At 42.9% G+C, this 23,374-nt stretch overlaps 1 protein-coding gene across 4 annotated transcripts in view; it reads left to right on the top strand.

The window, feature by feature from the left end:
* The window catches only part of adgrl1a (adhesion G protein-coupled receptor L1a), a 96,177-nt gene that overhangs the window by 1,692 nt on the left and 71,111 nt on the right, over window positions 1-23,374 (top strand). Inside the window, exons 1-2 of one of the 4 annotated variants that reach the window (XM_039824844.1) lie at window positions 14,522-15,349; window positions 15,908-15,956. The exons of 1 other annotated variant lie outside the window; for it this stretch is intronic. The gene's annotated coding sequence lies outside the window, so the exon portion shown is untranslated. Of the gene's footprint in view, window positions 1-14,521; window positions 15,350-15,704; window positions 15,720-15,907; window positions 15,957-23,374 lie in introns of those variants that run through there. 2 more of the 4 variants (XM_039824845.1, XM_039824843.1) reach the window with 2 other exon arrangements.

Here is a 23,374-nt window from a genome sequence, read left to right as displayed (position 1 = left end):
TAATAATAAAACATCTAATAAAAAAGGCATCAACAGCGTAGTTATGATGGAAGAAATTAAACCTTTTTTATTTGTGTGTTATTATGATAAAAATGAGCCTGAGTAGGCAGACAAGAAATACCCTGAAAACAGTTATTTTCTGCTGGTAAGCCTTTTCCTCATTTCACCGGGGTGCATTGTGTTTGTCCTGCCAATTCTTGGGGAAAAATTGGCATGTCTACTATTCTGAAGGGGCTGAATGAAATTCAAATTCTTCAGGTGGTAAAACAGCAATATTGCAACTGTCTGATTGTGTTATCTGGGCATTCAAGAAGCCAGACTTGGAATTGGTTTACTGCCAAACACTCTCCCCGGGAAGACAGAAGGATTTATTTCCCCCTTGTCTGTGTGTCACATCACCATCAAAAAAATTATTCTCGGCATTCAATGGGTAAATAATAGTCATACATTAGCATGGCATTAATCATCGTCAGACTTTTAATAAGTCACTAATCATAATTAGATTTATTTCAATGTGAGTTTAGCTTTTTGGGAGGCTCTTTGTGGTCAGGATTTGACGACTATATTTTTCTGTTGAAGGTACAAGTTGTGAGGAAATACTGTCTTTATATTGTCTTTGCACAGAAAAGCTGAATTCTGATTCATCAAATGCATTTAGATTTAAAAAATGTGTGTTCGGGGCATGTGTGCACACAGCAAATGCACAGACTCATGATTTTATATACAATATGAAGAGTGTGTATACACACACACACACACACACACACACACACACACACACACACACACACACACACACACACACACACAGTCTTATGTTTCCTTTGCATTTCTGTTCCTCTTTCCTTTATGCAATATGTATGTAGCCCCTATAGCTCTTTGACAAGGCTGACTAAATGAATATGTTAATAGAAAATAAGCAGAAAGATGCAGTACTGCTACTGTATGAATTTCAAAAAATGACCTATGATGTTTCACAACCTCAGGATAGTTAAATGTATTGCCTCTATGCTGGTTCAAAGAATAATGTGAGAATAACATTAACTGGATTTTAAAAGATGTTATCATAACAACATTTCACAATGTCGGTTTTCCTCAGCATGGTTATCAATTACAGCAAGTTACACATATTGAATGCGACATATCAATAAAGGATTGTTGATTTTGACACTGCATGGAGGATTGTCCTTAACCTGTGAAGGACACAAACATCTCTTTTTCCACGCATTGGATGGTGTGAAATGAAAATGAGAGTGTTTTTTAGTAGCAGCACATTATTCTACAGTTGTAGTTCGGGGTCACAAATAACATCATTCAAAAGGCAAAGAAAAACAGATTACATGCCACGGCTGTAATATTTCACAAAATCCACGATTCAATTGTGTGCTCTATTTTGAGAATAAAGTTCTCTTCAATTTTCTATTTTGCACTCATTTCAACAGACGATTAAACTGTAGCTACTATTGTTACCTTATCAATTTTGATTTATTAAAAAATTAAAAAATTATAGTGTAAGTTTTCAAAAATTGTAATGCACAAAAATGCAAAATGTCCAGTCAGGGAAATTTTATCACATCGCGTTTCCTTTTTGTTTGTCTTGTGAGGAAACTTTGACGAGTAAATACAAAAATTTAGTCATCAACTCTGACACGGTGAAAGCATCGATCGTGTGTCTGCTTGATAGTAGATACGTAATTTTCAAATTTTGATTAGTTAAAATTGTTGCACCATCATATATTTAGCATATCCCGATGTTTGCTGATGTAGTCTTGCTCTTTTTAGTCCAACACACACACACACACACACACACACACACACACACACACACACACACACACTCACTCACTCACTCACTCACTCACACACTCACTCACTCACTCACTCACCTCACCCACTCACACAGACACACACACACACACACACACACACACACACACACACACAGACACACACACACACACACAGACACACACACACTGCTCACACATACACATACACACACACACACACACACACACACACACACACACACACACACACACACACACACACACACACACACACACACAAACACTGCTCACACACTGCTCACATGTGCTGCCACTGTAAGCTTGTTCAACCTCCAGGAGACATTGGTTTAGTGATTGGAGAATCTTTAGTGCCAGTACAGAACAGATGACTTCTACGCTGGCACGGCAGTATGTTCTGATGATAAACGTAATCTCATCGTTGCCTTTTGATAATGGAAGGCTCCCAGACATGATATCCTGTTAGAATTACAAGCCTTCCAAGCAAGTCTGCCGGCCTCTGGCTTCTCATGGGTCATCGTACAGGAGAATCCATTTTGAGTAATCACGTTCATAGTCTACATTGATTAATCTTAATTCTGAAGATTATTATTTGCAACTATAATCCATTCAAAATAACCCGTTGCAAGGATTAATTTAATCTGGATGTCAATTTTTGACCTTTTTTATTTTTTCAAAATGTGATTTTGACATTGCCCTCAAACTCATGTTGATAACTGGACTACTAGCTGCAACCTTTATCCCAACATTTTTAGAACAGCATTTGCCACACTACTACAGTTGAGGCCATACATTTAAATACTCCTTGGTTAAATATTTCACAACTCCGCATATGTCACGTTACCATACCTTTTGTTTGTGTTAAGTCAAATCTACTGTATTTCCTTTAGAGATGATTTCAAAATAATAGCCAATAAATATATTTATTTTAGCTTTTTACTAAAACTAATTTTCATAGGTTATAAGTATACTTTTTAATGCAGGTCTCAGAGTAGGGGCTTCTTCCGTGCCCGACAGCCTTTCAGGCCTTGGTGATGTAGGGCTCTTTTAATAGTGGAGTTAGATACTTTGGTACCTTGTGCCTCCAACTCTTTCACCACCTCCTTTGTGGGTGTCTTGGGGTTCAGTTGAACCATTCGGGCCAAGGTTCGTTCAGCCCTAGGGGATAATCTTTTCCTTCTTCATGAAAGATTCAGTGTCTGTGAGGTTCCAAGATGTTTATACCTGCATACAATGTTTTGCACAGATGCTCGTGGGACCCTCAGTCACTTGGAAATTGCTCCCAAGGAGGAACCAGACTTGTGGAGGGCCACAATTATTTTTCTTAGGTCTAGGGTACAGTAGGCCCATAAATAACTTAGCTTAGCTTCTAATTATGACAATTGACCTATCAGAAGCTTCCAAAAGTAATTCCATCAATTTCTGGAATCTTTCATACAGTTTAAAGAGACAGTCAACTCTGTGTATTGAAAATTTTGACACACTGAAAATGTGTTTCAGTAAATAAAAGCTGAAATAAATTTCTTTCTTGGCTTAAGTTTTTTTTTTTTATAATCTGTTATTGAAATAAGTTAGATGCCCTATTGACTGAACACAAGACATGTATGGTAACATGACATAAAAAGACTTTATTAACTCTTTTAAGAGTTTAAATGTCTTTAGCCGACATATACTGTATTTAAATAAATGGCCTCAACTGTACTTGCTACATATTCAAACACAATGGATTTGCATTTGTTGATGCTATTATCAGAATGGGTTGGATATTTAAATGAGCTATCGTACTGTAGTTTCATTTTAGTAGGTGATCATTGAGCTATCTTTAACAGATTCCGTCTTCTTAGGCCTCCTGCACACTGCCTGCGTGGCGTGAGCGTGGCGTTTCTGTTGTGTGTCAGTTGCATGGCGGCTGCGTGGTGTTTTTCTTTTCACAACAGAAATGTGTCTGACGCAGCGCTGCTGCTGCTGCTGCTGCTGCCAGCCTTGTCTGTACACATGTATGTTTCCCATTGATAAAAAGAAATACCATGTTAAACATAAATATATACTGATTTGATTACAGCAAAGACAACATTGGCAGTATTGACAGCAAAATAGGCTACAGAATATTTTGTTCTGTATTGACAGGTGCAATATTTGAAAATCGATAATTATTATTATTATTATTTTTAAAATTACATTTATATCTGCGTTTATGTCAAAACCTAGAGACTTTCAAACATCAAAATGTCATTTTTTAAATGTATTCATGTCAAAATGACATATAAACATCTTTTCATATTCTATTTTGCCTGGAAACGCTTCCAACACGCTTGCGTGTCGCGTGAAAAATAGGCGTCGGCCCTATTTCTAGCATGCACGCATTTTTGGCTTGAGCCGCGCCTGAGACGTGTGTAACGCAGGTAGTGTGCAAGCTCTAACCTGTTAACATGGGAGCCGAAATAAAAACAGACACGCCATGCAGCCAGTGTGCAGGAGGCCTTAGGGTAAAGGTATACAGCGATGGATGTGCTGCGTGGATGCATGTGTTTTCTAATCTTTTATGCCCTTTAAAATAATGTCAAAATGCTATGCCTCTGTAGGGCAGTTTTTCACTGGACTGACCTAGAAACGTTTTCTTGTGTAATGCCAGGTAGCTTCTCCTCACTGCTTCCCTTCATAGGCAGCACTGTTTACCTGGCCGTGGCAGCTCTGTGGTTGTCACCAGCCTGATAAGGCTTGTCCTGACAGGAAAGCCATTATGATTATAATGACAGTTATTGTGGTTCAGTGTTTCACCACTGCCGACAAAACACACTGGAAATGGTTATAAACAGCTGTTGTTGGACTAATTATTGCAATCAAAAATACCCTATTATGTTTTCTAAGGCTTTTCGTAATGTGTTTTCTGCTTAAATGCTAGATTACATTTTGGAAGCATGAACATGCAATAATGGATTGGAAAGAGCGGGATAAGACAAGGACAAGAGAGTGAAGAAAATAGAAAAGGACAAAGACTACAGTGCAATAGCAGAAGGGGAGAGGTACAATACATAATGGGCACCACGCAGAAATGGTCTTTGCTGTGGTTCCGAAGTGCAAAAGTGATGGGCAGTGTGCGTCCATTTTGAGGCTTGTGGCCTTTGTGCTGTGGATTTCTCTGTGAATGTAGCCATGCACACAACAATCTGTAACTGCAGGTTCTGTGGTCTCTGCTACATCTGGAGAAAGACACAAGGTGTGGGCTTTAAAAAGTAATTCTAATAGGAACCCTACCACACACTAATTCAATTCAATTGCTGCCAGGCTTGAACACGTGTAGGCGCTGGCATGGCGAAAATGAGAAGGAGCACATGAGCAGAAAAAAATCGATGAGGACTCTTTTTCATAAATGGAGTGGGTGTTAAATTAGCTGGATGTAGAAACACATTGGATTTAGTGCCTGGTGTATTTGGGTTGTGTCTATCGACTGAGAGACGACTTGGTGTACAGCAGTGAAAAGACTCAGTGATGCTCAATCAATGTGACCAATCAGCCTCACCAGCAATTCATTTGCTTTTACACAGAATTGTCAGGGGGAAGGTGACTCTGAATTGGTGTTTATAGTGCCTCACTGCAGTTTCGACGACCAAAATCTAACCGCTGTTTTAAACGGTTGACTTTGATTGCCCTTTTGAGCCTGCCTGATTTTCATATTCATGTTGTTAAAGGAGAGTTCCGGTCAATTTCAACACAGCTATGATAGTTTGTTGTGCGGTCAGTAAAAAATAAGAATCGGTGTTGCCACATCGGTTATGCCTGCTACCGCCTGCATTCAGGCGGCTGAACGGGGGTTTTTAAACGTGCTCTCTTAACATGTTCGAGATGTATGAATTAGTAGAACTTTTATGCATTTCTTTCACGTCTACTGCAGCCATATTAACTGTGTTCACTCTAAAGGAATCAGTTCACATGGCAAAGCACTTGTAATGACATCTCGAACATGTTAAGAGGCTAAAAGCACGTTTAAAACCTACCCCGTTTCAGCCGCCTGGATGCGAAAGCTAGCAGTAGCATAACTCGGTGTAGGCAACACCAATTATTTTCGTTTTTCTCGCTACTGACAGCACTATGTGACAACAAACAACATAGTTACGTGTAACTTCAAATACCAGTTATCAGCTCACTCTGTGTCTCTATGCCATTACAGATACAGGAAACAAACACAAAGACATGTTTAGAAGCTCTAGTAAAGAAGAACATCTTTATTTCTGCAGGTTTATAATATCATTTGACACATATTGAGTGCTACATTTATATAAAAACAAAAAACACTGAAGAGTGGAAGGGAACGACTTAGAAAGAAAGCCTCACACACAAAGAGAAAAATAGAAAGAAGGTCCATCAGGCCATCTTAGTTAAACCCCTGGTCCTCAGGTAATTGGAGTAGCTTTCCACGTCCATTCTGTCCATCTGAAAAAGGAGGAGCACAGATGAAAGGAAACAGGGATCAATTGAGCTAATAGCTTGTCCAATCAATCCTTATGTTTTTCTGATAGTTTGACGGAGGGTGCAGACCAGTGCAGACCAGAGTGTTGGATGAGCCCCTATAATTGGCTCGGGCAAAGTGGGAGGCTGAGTTGTAATGTCAGGAGTAGTCGTCGCTCCTCCTCTCTCCTGGTGCTCTCACTCTACCAGTGTCAATACTGACACCTTTGTCCTCATTACCTTCAGCTTAGTGCCATGTACAGGCCCTTCATCTGCTGCTACAGGACTCCAATGTTCCTTCATTACACGTCCGTATACACGATCCACTTCTCGCTTTCTGCCACTGACCCCTTACACTCAATGACTAATACAGGAGCTTCTCTATGCTATCAATGCATTCAGTCAGGCAGAAGAATCAGGAGAGAGGTGTATGTAAACAGGAGCTTCAGCTGTGTGTGTGTGTGTGTGTGTGTGTGTGTGTGTGTGTGTGTGTGTGTGTGTGTATGTCTGGCTGTCTGGCCCTTAGAAGCAGTGATGTTCACCAGAGACTCATCTGAGTCATTCCACAGAGGACAGCTCTGGTGGGTTCATATTTGTGTCAGCAGTACTCCCTTTGGAGTATTTGGTGTTGGACTGGTGTGAGTATGGCTGTGTTTGTTCATCTCTGTGTGTGTGCACATATGTGTGTGTCCGTGCTGTGAGCTGTGAGAAGAGGCAACACCAAGAAACACCACAAGGCGCTGTTTGTTTGCCCATCTGCCAATATGGGAGTTGGAGGGTAGCAGGTAGAGAAAAGAGAGAGGAGGTAGGGGAGGGTAAGACAGATGAAGCTCCTACACAGAGGTGTGAAAGGGCACGTATATTCATAAACCGCAGCAAAAACACCTAGAGCATAATACATACAGTAGGCAGATGCCAGATGAGACAGAAAGGCGGGGTGGTGCACCATGATGGAAAAAGTCCATAAACACCTAGAGCAATGAACTTCAGGAGAGAGAGAGAGAGAGAGAGAGAGAGAGAGAGAGAAAGAGGGGGTGAGAGAGAAAGAGAGAGAGCGCATCCAGAGTGGATTAATTAAGGATTATAATTATGTTGGGACTATGCATGTCTCACTTGAGACTGCCCTGTGCTGCTCCTCTCCAATCCTCATGCCCTCTGCTCCTCTGCACATATGGACACAAACCACAGGAAAATACTACCCACACTTGCGGTATCATAGGTTCACCTCTCTGACACTGTGCAGAAAAGTCAATGAGCGCACAGCGTATTAACCTTTTTGCAGCTTTTTTTTAATCAATCCACTACAACACTTGTCTTATTTAGTCTCTGTGTTTGCGCTGTAAATGTGCTAAATAAATATGTGTGCTGCAAATTGTCAAATTGAGTATACTGTAATAAGACTTTCCTTGAGGTACATTTAGGTTTGTGATCAGACAAACACTCTAACTTGTTTTAAAGAGCATTTTATACAAATTTCTTTTTAAACCTAATTGACATAATGTCGAATGTGTTGGCTATTTACACAATAAATAAAAACAAAGCAACAGCATTTATTACCTTGGCCAAGGAGGTTATGGTTTTGGTTTGTTTATCTGTTTTTCAGCAGGATTATGGAAAAACTACTGGCCCGATTTTCATCAGACAGATACACAAATAATTTTTTACTTTAGTTAGCATTGCGAGATAGGGCGTTTGTGCTGCATTCACGAGGTGTTGGAAAATTTGGCGGAGGTCTGTGCTCTTGGAGTGCCCTTCTTAGTTTGGAGACATGTTCCTGGTGATGTGTCAAATGTAAGTCCAATATTTACTTTCTTTTAGCTCTGGTTTTGGTCTCCACCAACTCCTGAGAGAAATATCTGGTTCTTTAAATGCTCCACTACGTTCATTATCTAGCCACTAACTTTTTCTGTCAGTCGTTCGGTGCTTTTCAGGTAGCAGGCATTGGGTATATCAGAGACTTTCACATAACCAGCTCCCTGCTCTGACTGGAAACAGTGTTCATGAGACTGGTGAGACTAAACCAAAAAGTAAAGTTGCGGACCAAAACAAAACAATGAGCTGGAAGACACCAAAACACTGCGTAGAGCTGAAGGGAACTGCTAGCAACACCTTTCATATAATACTTAGTCATGTTAATAAAAACATTTATTAGAGCAGCTTTATAGAAGCATCCTTTTTGACAGGAAATTAAAATGTTCTGCATATTTTCAAGACTCTTTTGACTACTACATTGTAGAATGGCAAAGCACCTATCGTGTTTCAAGATACATCATATTGGTATTTTTGTCCATATGCTCTAGAATATCATTGTCAGGCACATTGTATTTTTCCTATATTACCTTCTGATACTAATGAGAACACAACATAGCAGAAGTATTTCTTGGTTGTCCGATTTTGGGGACTCTTAAATATGTGGTAAATAAACCCTGTGGTTCAAGCCAGACCACAGCCTTAAGCTAGGTTTATGGCCGCCATGGTGTTCCCCATGCAAGCAATAAATTGACATCACCACATTTGTCGTTTCCAGCGCAATTCTTTCCAAATTGTTGTGGCGTGTAGTCGTGCACCTCTGAATTTTTGTAACTTGGCGCACGCTGCAGTTTCTGGTTCAACAAGGTCAGCTGGGAAGACTGGCCGAGCAGGTTCACCTCTACAATCACCTGTATGATTCTTCATGTAGAGAGTAGACCACAGGGAGTCAAATTGCCTTAAATATGTGGAAAGAGAGAGACACCACACTGGGGAAAAAAAAGAATAATTTTGCTGGAGGGTGTAGAAAAACATGAGAGATCGCTTTGTCAAAGCTAAAAAAAAAAAAACAGCCTTATGAAAAGAGTTTTCTTAAGAGCGAGAGGCAGACAGTAATTTCCACTTGGAGGTCAGCGACAGTAACGTTAAGAATTAGAGTAGATAAATGCAATGCTACTGTTGTCAGGCAGTCTGCTTTCCTTTACGTCCGCTCTCTTCTTTTCCTCTACTACTTCTTGCCTATGCACTTATTTTGTTTGTATGCCCCTTGGCGTTTCCGATAACAACGAGCATTGCGTTGAGCAGAAACGTCTCCATGCATGTTCTTAGCGCGCCATCTACGGAGGCCTGTGCCACGGTGTCAAGCACGAGTATAACCAAAGCTTTACTCTAACCGTGCTGCAGAGACAGGCAGCAAAGGAATTTTTGTGTCAGATTTTCTCCTTACATTACAAAGATAGTATTGAGGTTGTAATGTTCCATGTCATTCAGGAGATAAAGCCATGTGTTTTCCAGTGAAGTTGCACAATGATCAACAACTAGCATCCAGGTGTGGATTTAACTGTATCACTATGAAGTAAGATGCTGCTAAAAATGACCATGAATGCTCAGCAAATCAGAGGTTTTTTGTTCATTTGTTTCTAACGAACTACAGTGCATCATTTTTAGCAACTGAATGCTTTGCTACTTTAATTTGAAACAGGCACAACAAAAATGGTGGGCACCATGTAAGCTACATGGTGGATGGTGAATGACATATTTTTAATAAAATACAATGGCTTGTCTGTCAGGATATGAATGCGCTTATAATCTAATACCGATTACTATCACACACAACTTGTGCTCCTATCCTGTAGTGCTATTAGAGTATGAACATGAACCACACATCATATGTCATCTGATCACAAAAGACACCACCGCTTAACCTCTGGTCACTTCATAGCTCCAAGACAGCACAAAATGACACACACACACACACACACACACACACACACACACACACACACACACACACACACACACACACACACACACACACACACACACACACACACACACACTTTGCTCTGCAGCCACAGACATGAGGCATTTAGGGAACAGAATGGAAAAGGATTTAATTGAGTCTTTGATCATTATAGAATTACCATGTGCCTTCTTGGCACCCTGGTTATTGTTTCGTGGATTAATCATTTTCATTTCACAAATTGTGGAATCCACATTCCAAATCAGTGTGCTGTCTGCATGACATAGATATGCAGTTGTAGCAAGAGAATGTTAATGTGTTCCTGCCCTCCAATTGGCTCAAACTGTCTATGCGACTTGATTTATTTGAAAAAATTGGTTTTATTGATTTACTGAATTAATGTGGTGCCAGTTTAATCAGTGTGCTATGGAACTATGCAGAATTTGACATCTCTGTGAACTCAGATGAATTGAGTGTACAATATTGATCTGGTTATCCAGAGTATTTATTCAGCTATTTGTCTAAGAGCTGATTAATTCAGTGTGTTCGAAATAATGTAGGTATGTGTTTATGAGGCTGTGCAAGTGTTTACGTTTGTGTGTCTCTCCTTCTCTCACTGTATATTTGCAGAACTGGTAATTGCATCTCTTATGGACTGCAGGCTTCACCCTTGTATTGGGATAGCAGCATTTACAATTTATTTCCTTTTACCCTTTTCTATACATGCAAAAGCATGCAGCTACTGTATGTTATAAAATGCTCAGCACATGCTTGTTCAGCATTAATGCACATGTGACAGGCATGCAAACACAAAAACACACACACACACACACACACACACACACACACACACACACACACACACACACACACACACACACACACACACACACCTAACACAAACATACAGTATATGCATGTATGAGTACTGTGCTTAGATGTGTGCAGTGTGTGAGTTATCGTTGTTTAACAGCAGTATGTGCTGTAATTGCAGGCAGTATATTGTAGGGTTGGAGCAGTGTTCAGCACCGGTGTGGTGATTGAGCAGTATCTGTCATATAGGGCCAGAGGAGGGAAAGTAGTTCTCCAATTAGAGCTAACTCAGGATGGATATGAATGCTTTCTGACAGCTGTCTCATTTGATTCGGCTGCATGTGGAAGAAGAACATTTGTTTGAAGATGTTGTTTTAGGCTCATTATGGATAAAAGCAGGAGCTTCACACATCTCTTTTCTCCTATTCCATGTGTAATGGAGGACCACCAATGTTGATATATATTACATAGAAAAAGATGACTTTCTGAGGTGTGTCATGCAAGTCTACAGTAGCATCCTCATACTGTATGCTATTGTATATATATTAGATCCTTAAAGCTATTGCAGATAGTGTGGTAGCTTGTTACTGGAGGGTAAACTCAGCCATGTAATACAGCAGAAAATGTTAACTCCTACTCTGTGTTTATTTAATTACCTGTATATGACTGCAGCTCAAGATACGCAAGGAATGATCCTTGGGTTTACAGGCAAATAGGATGGGGAGGTACATTTAACCCTTTACTTGAAGGTATCAACATAAGAGTGACATGACACTGTCATGAACACATAACCCTAACCATAACTCGCCATGACAAAAACCGAATGACACTTACTAAAAGAAGCGTTATGTCATAAACGTTTATGACTTGTTTATAATGTTTATGACACGTTCATGACAGTGTCATGTCACTCTTACGTAGATACCTTCAAGTAAAGTGTAACTGAAATATCATTGAGTGTAATTCATTAGGTTTTGTATTGTCTGTGGTTTTCAATAAGATTTGTGTAACAATGCTAAAAATATATATATACTGTGTAGATTGTGGATGCCTGACCCCCAATTTCCACCGGTTGCGGAACGTCTGTGGATACGCTCCGGAACGGCGGCGGAGTCATTAGGTTTCCATTAAAGTCAATGTGTGTATTTCCACTGACTGCAGAACGGCTGCGTTCCGACTCCGGCACAGCTCCGGCGATCCGCAGCCCTCTAGAGCAGATATGCAGAGCTTCTATTTTTGCCGGACGCCAGAGAGCTCCGCAGCAATTCAGCACACAGCAGATAGTGAGGGACAGGAAGTCGAGCACAAAAGCAAAATAAAACATCCGGTTAATTTTCAAAATAAAATACACTGTGCTCACGGCGGATTTCCCTGCACTACACCTTGAAAACGCAGCACAGAGTTGTTTCTCCTCTACTCCTCTGGATGGAAACCAACTGTTGTTGGTTTTGTGGTTCTATTCTACCTGAATTCGCGAGATCTCGTGGGTCCTCGTGACTTCAGCTGTCAGTCATGGCCGCAGCTGTTACGCAACAAATCCGGACCTGGTGGGTATTGAAGGACGGCGGAACACAGAGCCGACACGCAGCGGAGCCGATCCGCAGCCATTCTGCATTCAGTGGAAATCCCCAGTGATATCCTTACCTTCCTTACCAAGCCTTACCAAGACACACAAAGGAACATTAACATTCAGTTCTGTGCAGCATTTTCACATAATTTATTTTATACTAGAGAACTACTTTACGCTCAGAGAGAAGGTAACTTCATTATAACCAAATTAAAGTAATACTCAAATGATTGCGACTGTCATGTAAACATGTTAACTGGAATATTTTAGTTGAATTAAAGCCAGATTTGAAGAAAAGGTAATTCAATTGTCCGACCCCAAAATCAATCTGTTACTGTATTCTGGCATACACCTCCATTCTGATTTCTTTCGCTGTTTTGATTCGATGCAAAGCCGTGTTTCTGTACAAACGGCAGCATGGCTAGCGGTGGAAAAAAAAGAAAAACAAAGGAAAATTTAGGGCAACAGCAAAGTGGCTTTCATGTTCCAACTAACTCTGCAAGCGACAGAGCCTGTGTTACGGGGTTCTGTAAATTCATCATCACAATAAAACATAGACACATATTACCTTCCGTTTTCCTTGTGGTGCTAAAAAGATGTTATGCTTGGCTACTTTGCATCAAACAAATCATGTACACATCAGCAACCGAGCAAATCGAGTTACTGCAAATCATAATCGTACAATCGCCTTGAGGTGGTTATTCAGCAGAAACAGGTTATAGTGTTTATTTAAACGAACTGTTTAACACAGATCTACTACTTTTCTCTGCAAAGCTGCTAGACTGCATATTAAACTTTCCATAAACCCGGTTGTTTTTTCTCTGTACCAACAGTCTGAAAGTATCTACATTAACCTTTTTTTGTGCTCTTTCCGTCACCCTATGAACAATTCATTCTGCTCTCACAGACTCTATTTGTCAAATAATTACGGTGCTTCAGCCCACATACATACCTGTTTGCTCACCTACCATTTGCAGTTTACAGACCTAAATATCTATGTGCTTACTGATTCTCCTAATATATACCTGTTTACACTCTCTAGCCCCTGTACGCTGCACTTACATGCTTCTGTGTGGACTCCCCTTCCTCTGCGAGTGTACTAACATTTGCCCTACACTCACCTCCTCTCCTGCTCACACACCTTCCGATGGTAGCAGATATGGATGGAAATACAAATGACCCCTGATGAACCCAGTTATTGAGCTGTTTTAAAGCTGGAGGCTTTAGACAATATCCCTTCCTTGCTCTTACGTGCTGGAGAAGGAGGGGCCAGGGTTTTTCACTACATCGGGGTTTTATGGGATTTATGACCCCCGTCCCCAGCAGCTATCTCTTCCTCTACTGGCACTTCTCCCACTAGCTAGAATTAGCGGGCGAGGAGAACAAACAAATTACAAGGAAACAAACACAACAGCTAATAAGCATGTAGTGACATGAAGAGAAAGCTTTCCAGCAGGATGCAGACTGAGAAAGGGAAGAAAGGGCATGGAATAATCTTCTCTTCCTCACCCCCATCTTCTGTTTTTGCATTTCCCTCTAATTTCCTCCTGCCCCGCTGTCCCCTTCACCCTCTGCGACTCGCCGGTTGGGCTTTCCGAGGAGATCATCTGTGAGCATGGGCAGTGTGGGACAGATGGGTGGATGATGGATCTGACGTGATAGACAGCGGGGTGATGGATGGCTGGCTGGCTGATAGGGGATTAATGCAGTGCTGAGGCCGCTGCAGCACAGCGGATGGCTTAGTGATAGATAGATAAAACTGACGAGCAGATAAACAAGAGACCGCTAATCCACGCCCCCTTGATGGACAGAAAATCAAAGTGAGGGAAAAGAACCACCAGGGGAGAGGTGGACCTTTTATATTGCCATCGCAGGGTGTAGTGCTTTCATGGGAGGGAATGTAAGTGGACGCAAGGTGAGATGAGGTAGGGGCCAAAGGAGAGTTAATGAGAAGCATCGTGTTGTAGTACTGTCTAGGCATGGGTCAGTGATAACAAGTCTGTCGAGCCAAGCTTGGTGCTGGATGTATTGGATGAGGGCGGGAGTTTTAGTGATACAGCGTGGCGGGTGACTGCGATGGCTGGTGATATGCTATTTGGAGTGATGGCGAACAGTTTGACTGGGGAGAAGAGATTGGGCATAGCGGTAAATTGGCCGTAGTGGGATGTGATGGGATGATTGGACAGCATAGAGTGTGCTGGTTGGAGATTGGAGATAGGAGTGCTTGTTGTGTCTGTTGGTATTTTTAATGCACTTCCCTCAGCGCAACAGCTTAACCTTCTGTGTAATGTACAAAATAAAGGTTTTGAGTCTCTATGTTTATGCAATTCTGCCAACTGGTGAGTTGAAAAGGTCTGTCGCGATGAGAGAAAGTGAGAAAAAAAGAGTGAGGGGAGTGGAGGACAAGCCCAGGGAGAGTTCCTCTGAAAATAGGGAGCAATCTGCCTACTCCTGCGCTATTATCGAGCGCTAAGCTTTGTCTCTGTTCACCATTTCAGGGGACCCCAGGGGTTCTGGCATCGATCCGGTGTGCTCAGAATGCACTCCGGTGTCACCTATTTAAACACAGTGAGCCGCTAGCCAACAGAGACAAGCCTTTATTTATCAAGCCTCTGATTTTGGCTGCACGGATGACAACCTGATTAGCACTTAAAGGAGCTCTTAAATCTTTTATTGGAATGGGTGGAGGCAATCTATACAGAGAGGGAGACAGCAGTCTTACCCGGAGAGAGTTATGAAGGATGAACAGTGAGGCAAGGTGAGGGACTGTGTCATCCATGGGGTTAATGAAGGGGAGGGACTGACTGGATGTGCAGTGTGTGACAGATATAGCGAGAGAGAAAGGGAAAGCGAGAGAAATTGTGTGACTGGGAACAATGGGTGAGAAGTTGAAGGAGTGAGGGTGACAGCAAGAGCGAGCATGTGACTGAGGAGTGGTGGCAGAGATTGGGACCAGATGAGGGCACAAGTGGCTGGGACACTGAAAGAATGTCGAATGAGTAGGTGAGAATATTGTGATCAAGTGACGGCCTGAGCAAATGAAGAAATTGCTGAAAACACGAGTGGGTGATGACTGCATGTTTGTGTATGTTTGTGCAGATTGCTGGGGCGTTGGTGCACGTGTCTGCGTGCGGTCACGTGCACCAACAACCAACAAGTGAATGAGTGAGGCACAATGGGAGAGACTAAGTGAGCGAGTAATGGGGGTTAGTGATGGGTGTGTTGACAGAAAGTGTCAGCTTTAACCACACTGACCCGCGTTTACAGGCTGCATGCACAAGTGGCTGAATTTGAGTGCCAGCTTGGACGTGAACGGACTGTAAAATTGGATGTGAATTTCGAGTTGGATGTGAAATGAATGCAAATTTGGAAAGTAGGTATATAGTGTTTGTGCATCTATCTCTATGTGTCAGTCTCCTATCGGTTCTATATCATTTTGATGAGCCCAGGAGATGAGCAACTCTGCAGTCTCTTTGGCACATAAATGTAGCTACATTTGAACACCTCATTTCCTGTTCTGTGTAATTATAGCAAGAGGGATTGCTCTGTTTTATTTTTCAGGTAAGGTCCTCTATCCTTGCCTCGTCATCAGCAGGTTACCAGAGTTAAGGTTTGTATTTTAGTTCAGATTTAAATCTGTTAAATAATAATCCCAACCTTCTTGGCACATTATACTCAGGTACCATTTTTTTGTGTAGTAGATGAGTATATTTACTCTTGTAGGGAGAGCAACAGTAAGCGATGCCGTTGCTTGATTAGAGAGGAGCTGTTACTGGAGAGCTGCAAGATAATTTATTCTTGCTCTCTTTTTCTTGAGATGCCAATGGCCAATTCACTTTCAACGCCAAGAAGTGTGTGTATACGTTTTCCTATGTGTGTGACACTGGTGGCGTGTTGATCTAGGGACATTTGGGATGAGGCTATTGTCTGTCCTGCAGCCTGTGCTACACTCAAATCCTTCCCTCTTTCTCACCTCGTCTCTGTCAGTAACAACAGCAGCAAAATATTACTGCCTGCGAAATGTCAAAAGAATTAGCATGGCATAAATGCACACACATTGTTTACCGTTCCCTCTTCTTTCCCAACCTTAATTTATTCTGCTCGCCTGTCTTTCTTACTGTACCATCTTGTCCAGCATGGCTCTGTCTCATGTCCTCTCCACCACCCTTGGCTGCAGCATGCTTGTCTGACCCTGTCGTAGTCTTCTTCAGGGTCTGTCTCTTGGCGATCAAGCGCCATTATTCATGCTGCATCGTGTTTCACCACAAATTCCCGCAATCGAACAGTTGAGACAGATTTCCTTGAATGTCACAATAGCAGTGAGACTCAGCAGAGGTTGCAAATGGGATTAGCCTTAAATGGAATTAAATTTTCACCGTTGTTGTCTCCGAAGCCTGTCTACCACCCAGACACCATGACGCTCTTTGGTAGATCTTTCACCATTGTGTGTGTGTGTGTGTGTGTGTGTGTGTGTGTGTGTGTGTGTGTGTGTGTGAAAGAGAGAGAGATTACTGCTGTGTGCTGCACAATAGCAAGTGTAGCATTTGTAATGTGATGCTGCACATGTGCAACAGTTTCTTGTTTTTCAAAGCAGTGTAATGCAATTGTGTTGCAGGTTGGCTCAGTTTTTTTTAGGAATGTAAGATGTCAATGCCTCAGTCCATCATACAGCAGGAGATGGAGAGTGCATTTAAAAAATTATGTTCTTTTGATTGATGGAAGAATACACAGGAGCACCACAGCCATAACAAACAATAGAAACCTTGCTCTCGTTTTTTGTGTCCAGCGAGTAAAGAAAAAATGTATTCCTACATGAGTCAATTACCAGACTTCAGCCTTAGCAGATTGCACTTCTTTGATGTGAAATGTATAAGCGATTGAATGAGTACATAGATAAATGAATAAGTGCTGTTGAAGTGTGAATCAATGTTTATGGATCGGCATCCAAAGAACTGCTGTGCTGCAGATGAAATGAATGTAGTGGTGGTTGTGTGTGTCAGTGTGTGTGTGTTTGTCAGTAAGATGTGATGGGGTTGCTGTGATGCTAGTTTAACTATATAGGTGTGTAAGTAGGATGGGGTCGTCCAGTGTGTGTGTGTGTGTGTGTGTTTGTGTGAGTGTTTGTATGAGTGTGTGTGTTTGTGTATGTGTGTGTGTGAGCGCGCAGCATTTTTTTCTGAATGGCAATGGTGGTGTTGTTTTTGATGAATTCCGTTTGGTGTTTTTCTGACTTCCCTGCTCTCTTTCCTCCATCTTAACACAAACATGATCAATACATGAATTAATGTCTAAGTAAAGAGTCAAAACATGTCGCACTGGCCTTGGCACAGGCTGCCGCCCAGCCCCCACTCCGACAGCCTCCAACCCAGCTGGGCTGAGAGAAGTCAGAGGAGTGAAGAGAAAGCAACAGAGCGTTTGGAGGAGAAGAATAAGTGTTCTCTTATAATGAACACATTATGGGGGTAAATTGGAATGCATTCAGCTTTTAGAATCTGTCTTTTTTGCTGCTGTATTAACTTGACTAATTATTATTTGAGCGGTAATTATGTCTTGCTGCATGGGTGATGCCTCTTGTCAAGGAAGGCACTGGCAGCGGTGTGGTGAATGACGTGTGCGCTCAAGTGTTGCGGTAGTACTGTATGTAATGTTGGGTATAAAGAGCAGCGACTACAGAATGGCTAGACAGGCCACAGGTGTGGGTGTCGGCTCAGGGTAGGGTGTGGGTTTGTGTGTGTGTGTCTGTGTGTGACAGAGAGTTAGCATTAGCATTATTTTGCATGCGAGTGACAGGGTGTGAGGCTCAAGAGGCAGCAGCAACGGTGATTTGTGAGAATGGTATTCCTGTAATCTGCTCAGATCAGATCAACCAGAGCCAATAATGCAACACCGAGCCAAATACCACACTGCTCTTTCTTCATCTCTCACTTCTCTTTCTCTTAGTCTCTCTGTTCCCTTTTCGCTGCAGTGGGAGCCAGCTTTGCTGCAGAGAGAAGATGAAGTAAAGATGGAGAGAGAGAGAGAGAGAGAGAGAGAGAGAGAGAGAGAGAGAGAGAGAGAGAGAGAGAGAGAGAAATACAGACTAGAAAGAGTAAGGAAGATGGATAGTGAAAAATAGAGATAGGACTGAGAAAGACACTCAGAGAACAGAGGAGATGGAAGGTGGACAGGATTGAACAGTGAACGATTACTGCTCTGCTTGTGTGTGCTCCTGGTAGAGCCTGATACTGAATCAAACAGTGCTCTTTCTCTCTATTGACACACACACACACACACACACACACACACACACTGGCCACAAGCATTTGAGTTTGTTTTTGGCCAGTGCTGGGTGGTGCTTGGCAGAAGAAATTAAGCCTAACAACCGTGGCATCTGTCTCAGCAGCAGGAGAGTCCCGCCTCCCCACCCACACATGACCTGCACTGCTTTCATTCACTGAGCTGCCTGCTGCCAGCCTCAGGATGGGCCGCTGCCTCCGCCAATGCCCACCACCCCCCTCCATCCCAGCCTCTCTGCACTGCCAACCACTCTGTGCCCGCGCCCATGTTTCCCCCCTCGAGCAACAACCAGGAGCCTAGCGATATGGCTCCTTCAAATATTCATAACAGCCACGCTGCAACACAGAGCAGAGAGCTGCAGCCTCTCCATTTTGAGAGGCAATTCTCAGGCCGTTGCTGCTGTTAGCCTGAACACTGTTCTGTGCTCCGAGTCAACTGCTCTGCGGTCAGTGTGTATTAACAGTACTCAGTATATGTACTATAAGTATTAAGCAGGGCTTTGAATCTTTACTCTGGCATCCCAACTGATTGTGCATGGAGCTAAATATAAACACTCATCCTTTCTCTTTGCCACCAACCACTTCCAACCCTCCCCCTCACCCAGGGCTGAGCACAACCACCAGCCTGCTAAAGGGGTCGTGCCGCTTTACACTACACTGAAACCCAGCCGGAGCAGGGGAAGAGTAAACTAGCACACATGCAAAAAAAAGTCACAAATGCTATACTTAGAAAGGCCAAGCACACCACATCACAGGCGCATATACCTGTCCAGTGTGTAATACATGCAAAGACTATTAAGCACAGACATGTTACTGGACTTCTCTGCACACACAAACACGCAGGCCTACAGAGTGATGTGAGAGGCAGCTTCCGGGGAGAGAACTTCTACTATGTGTCTCCCAGGAAGCTACAAGCTGGATAAACATCCATGTGGAGCAGCAGCAGATGCATCCGTCTCAATGCCCGCTCCTCCCTTCCTCTACACTCTCATCCCCTCACATCCTACCATCTACTCACTCCCTACATCTTACATTCCTCTTTCTTGTTCTCTCCTTTCTGCCTCCTTTAATGAAGACTACCCCCCCCCCTCCCACTTGTTCCACCCTTCCCTCACAATCTCCCATTCATTCAGCCACCTCCACTTCTTTTACTCGTTCCCGTATCTTGTCCCAAATTCTCTTTTTATTTCCATCTCTGTCCCTCTTTCTTTTATTCTCCTTAGCTTCTCATCATGCAGGCTGCCTGCTGGCCTTGGGCCCTGCTGCTTATCCTTCGTATTCGCTCGTTCCATCTCCAGATTATTTCTCAGGGGGGCATCCTGTGTGTGCTCTCCACCATACTGTGTTATCTAGCTCATCAAGTGGGTTGGAGTGGATCAGGAGGGGTGGGGGTTGAAGCTTGATGATCTGGCTTGTGGCAAACAGGTGGCCCATAGGGACGTGCACTAACAGAGATAAGTACGAAGGCATTGGAGGATGGTGACGGTTCTATAGCAATCTTTTCTAAACTGGCATGGTTTCTAAACAACCAAGCCATTATTTGTTAAGGCTAGCCATAAATATCATGAAGTTGTGAAGCTACACAGTGGGCCCACCAACTGCTAGTGTGCTCCAAGATGGATGGAATGGCTGCTGGAACTAATGTGGCAGCTGAGTCTCAAGGCATGAGCTTGAATAATATCTGGCTTAGCAGTTAAGTTCTAGAGCTTGCTTTTATGTGATTATTTTAACTGTGTTGGGGCACCTGCAATTTGGCATTGATCATTGTTGGTTGGCTAGCTTTTAACATCTGGGCCACTGTTTAATGTTCCTGTCAAGGAGGGTTATCATGTAACTTGTTTCTCCTGTCTCCTGTCCTCACACCTGCTAAATGGCAAGCCATCTTCCATAAGAGAGAGGAAGAGAGAGAGCATGAAAAAGAGAGTGGTGCAGCACGGAGCCCTTATTAAAGCTGTCCTCCAAGGCTGCCCTCTGACTGATTCCCCCTGTAAATCTACCATTTAATTGGAGAGGGGCACAAGAAGAGAGGTACAGCCTCAATCACAAGTGTATTCTGTGTCTCTAAGGATGGATGAGAGAGAGACAGAAAGAGAGACAGGCAGAAAGACAGACAGGCAGAGAGCTCCTCAGAATGTGTGGGTGGAGAGACCAAACAAAAGTCAGAGATATAAACATGATGAGGGTTTGAGGAGTGAGATGACATATTTATGTTTGCCTGGGAAGTGGGAGGCAGGAGGTGAGAAGATGAAAAGGTAGCACAGTAATGGAGAGAGACGGGCAGAGAGGTGCGCCAAGGGTGATGCAAGGATAGGAGGAGAAGGACAATGGGCGAGGAAGAGAAAGTAATGGAGGGAGACAAATAGAAATGGCTGGCAGTGAAAGAAAAGGAAGGTGTGTGTGTGTGTGTGTGTGTGTGTGTGTGTGTGTGTGTGTGTGTGTGTGTGTGTGTGTGTGTGTGTGTGTGTGTGTGTGTGTGTGTGTGTGTGTGTGTGTGTGTGTGAGAGAGAGAAAGAAAGAGAGAGAGGTAGAAGAGAGACGGGCTGATTTCACCAGAGTTGCAGCCTGAGTGTCCTCCCTTAATGTGGTTGCCATGACAACAGTGTATAAGAAAGTCAGGCTCCAGCAGAGTGTGTGGTATGTGTGTGTGCGTGCTCTGCCCCTCAAGTGATTGATTGTCTGTGAGACAATATACAGTAGGATACTGTTACACAAGTGCACCTTGGGCTTTTTTTGTAAAAGGGCGGGAGTTTATTTCCTTCCACTGTTAGTTTGGTCGTATGTCCTTGTATGAATGACGGAGGGCGGGAGAAGGAAAAGAGGAAAACAGCTTCTCTGTCTGTGTCATTGCCCTTCCTGGCAGAGCCAAGTGGGTGTGCAGTAGCTGTTGTGTACTGGCCATGTCCCCTGTACCAGTGGCAGCCATGTTGAATGAGGTTAGGTGATGTCAAGCCAGTCAGGTGACATTGTTTGGAGGGCCCAGCTGTCACGGAGCAGAGGCAGTCCCACAGGAGCGCCAATCTGTCATCATTATATTAATGACACGCATAGCACTGCTAGCAATGTCATCTCTTGTGTGTGCCAAAGCTAACGAGCAGCGCCCTAATTGTAAAATTAATTGAAAAACATTTTGATTAAAGACCACCCTCCACCACCCAGTCTCTCCTCCATCTTCATCAGCTCCCCTTTCACTCTGCGCTGCCATCTTTCTATCCCCCTGGTTATGTCCTTTTGAGTTTCCTCCCAGCCCTAGCATCTCTCACATTCACACACTATTCTCACTTTCTTTTGCATCCCTGACCTTATCCCATTTTCATCTGTGCTCTGTTTCTTCTTTAACCTTTTCTAACCCACCAACACGCTCCCTAGCCCGTCATTTTCTCCTCCCTTCAACAAACTCATTTTCTACTATCTGTCACTTTCTTCTTTCGTTAGGCAAATTACAACTCTTTTATGTGCTCAATCTCCATCCTCATCCCTCCCTCTCTCCCCTCCTCTTTGTCTTTTCCCATCAGGCTCCCCACTGCGCTGCTGTCTCTTTCGTCTTTTTTCCTCATGTCTCCATTACTGTCTGTTTTACGTCCTCAGTATGGCTGTGTATGTGTTTGTATGCAGTGGTGGTTGACTTATAAGCGGAAAGGACTTAGTAAGGTGGTCGTCTGTGCCTAGCTTTGCCTTTTTACTGCACTCCCCCTTAGCCCTTTGTAGCTTCAGAGTTCGGTCATTCTCTTGTCCCTGACTCTCAATGACTCACACACTTTCTCCTCTCTCCAGCAGAGCTCCAGAGCCTGAGGGAAAGAAGGAGAGAGTGCCTTTTGAGCAGTTGTGTGTGTGTATGTGTGTGTGTGTGTGTGTGTGTGACAGGAATTTGATTTCTTGCACATGTCATGATCTAATTAAGTAAATGACACATTAGGTATTGTCGCTGCCTCTGTGTGCCTGAGAGCATACAGTATGTGTGAGTGCAAAATACAAGGTGTGAGAGAGTGAGAGTATATATAGGCTGGGATAATGAGAACACCATAGCTCATTAATTTCACTCGTTGCAATAATGATACAGACAAGAAAGAGGGATTGATCATCAATGAATGATCAATAAAGGGCTGTATCGATCGGAACAACACCATGTCACCATGCAGATCGACGTCACTGCAGGACACCAGGCTCCCAGGGGAAGGTGTAACTGCTTCACCACAGGCTCCTATGTTCATTTATTTAAGAGGAAACATAGGCACAAACAAATGCTACTCTGATGAATGTCTGTTTTGTGCATAATTAGTTAAACATAGCTCTTAGTCAATAGGAGAATAGATTCATGAATTAAGTCTTCCTTTGTAAATTACAAGCTCTAAACATGGTTATTGAAAAGCACGGGAACATCCATTCTTCATGTTAGCCTTAATAGCTCAGTTCAGAGAGAGAATGAAAACATCAAGGGAAAGTAGACTAAACAATATCAGGTGCATACTTGCGCCTGCCCTCTTTTCATTGCTCCCTTTCATGAGTCCACTCCTGTTGGTCCTTTTTACACGACCCAGACTGTCTCGGAGAGTAGCTGGCAGTGAAAGAAAAGACAGCAAAGTGACTGTAGCACCGGTCGGAGTGTTGCCATAGAAACGCAGCATCACAGCTCCTAAGCAGATAACACATTCAGTGCCATTCCCTTCATCGTAATTCCCACATCCAAGTAAGTAGCGGGAACAGGTGTGATCAACAGCTTTCTTAAATATTAGAAGGGAGGGGTGAGGGAGGGTTT

The sequence above is a fragment of the Perca fluviatilis genome, chromosome 15 (assembly GCF_010015445.1).
Source record: "Perca fluviatilis chromosome 15, GENO_Pfluv_1.0, whole genome shotgun sequence".
Taxonomy (NCBI): domain Eukaryota; kingdom Metazoa; phylum Chordata; class Actinopteri; order Perciformes; family Percidae; genus Perca; species Perca fluviatilis.
Note: the sequence above shows the minus strand (reverse complement) of the source record. Positions and strands in the feature narration are given on the sequence as shown.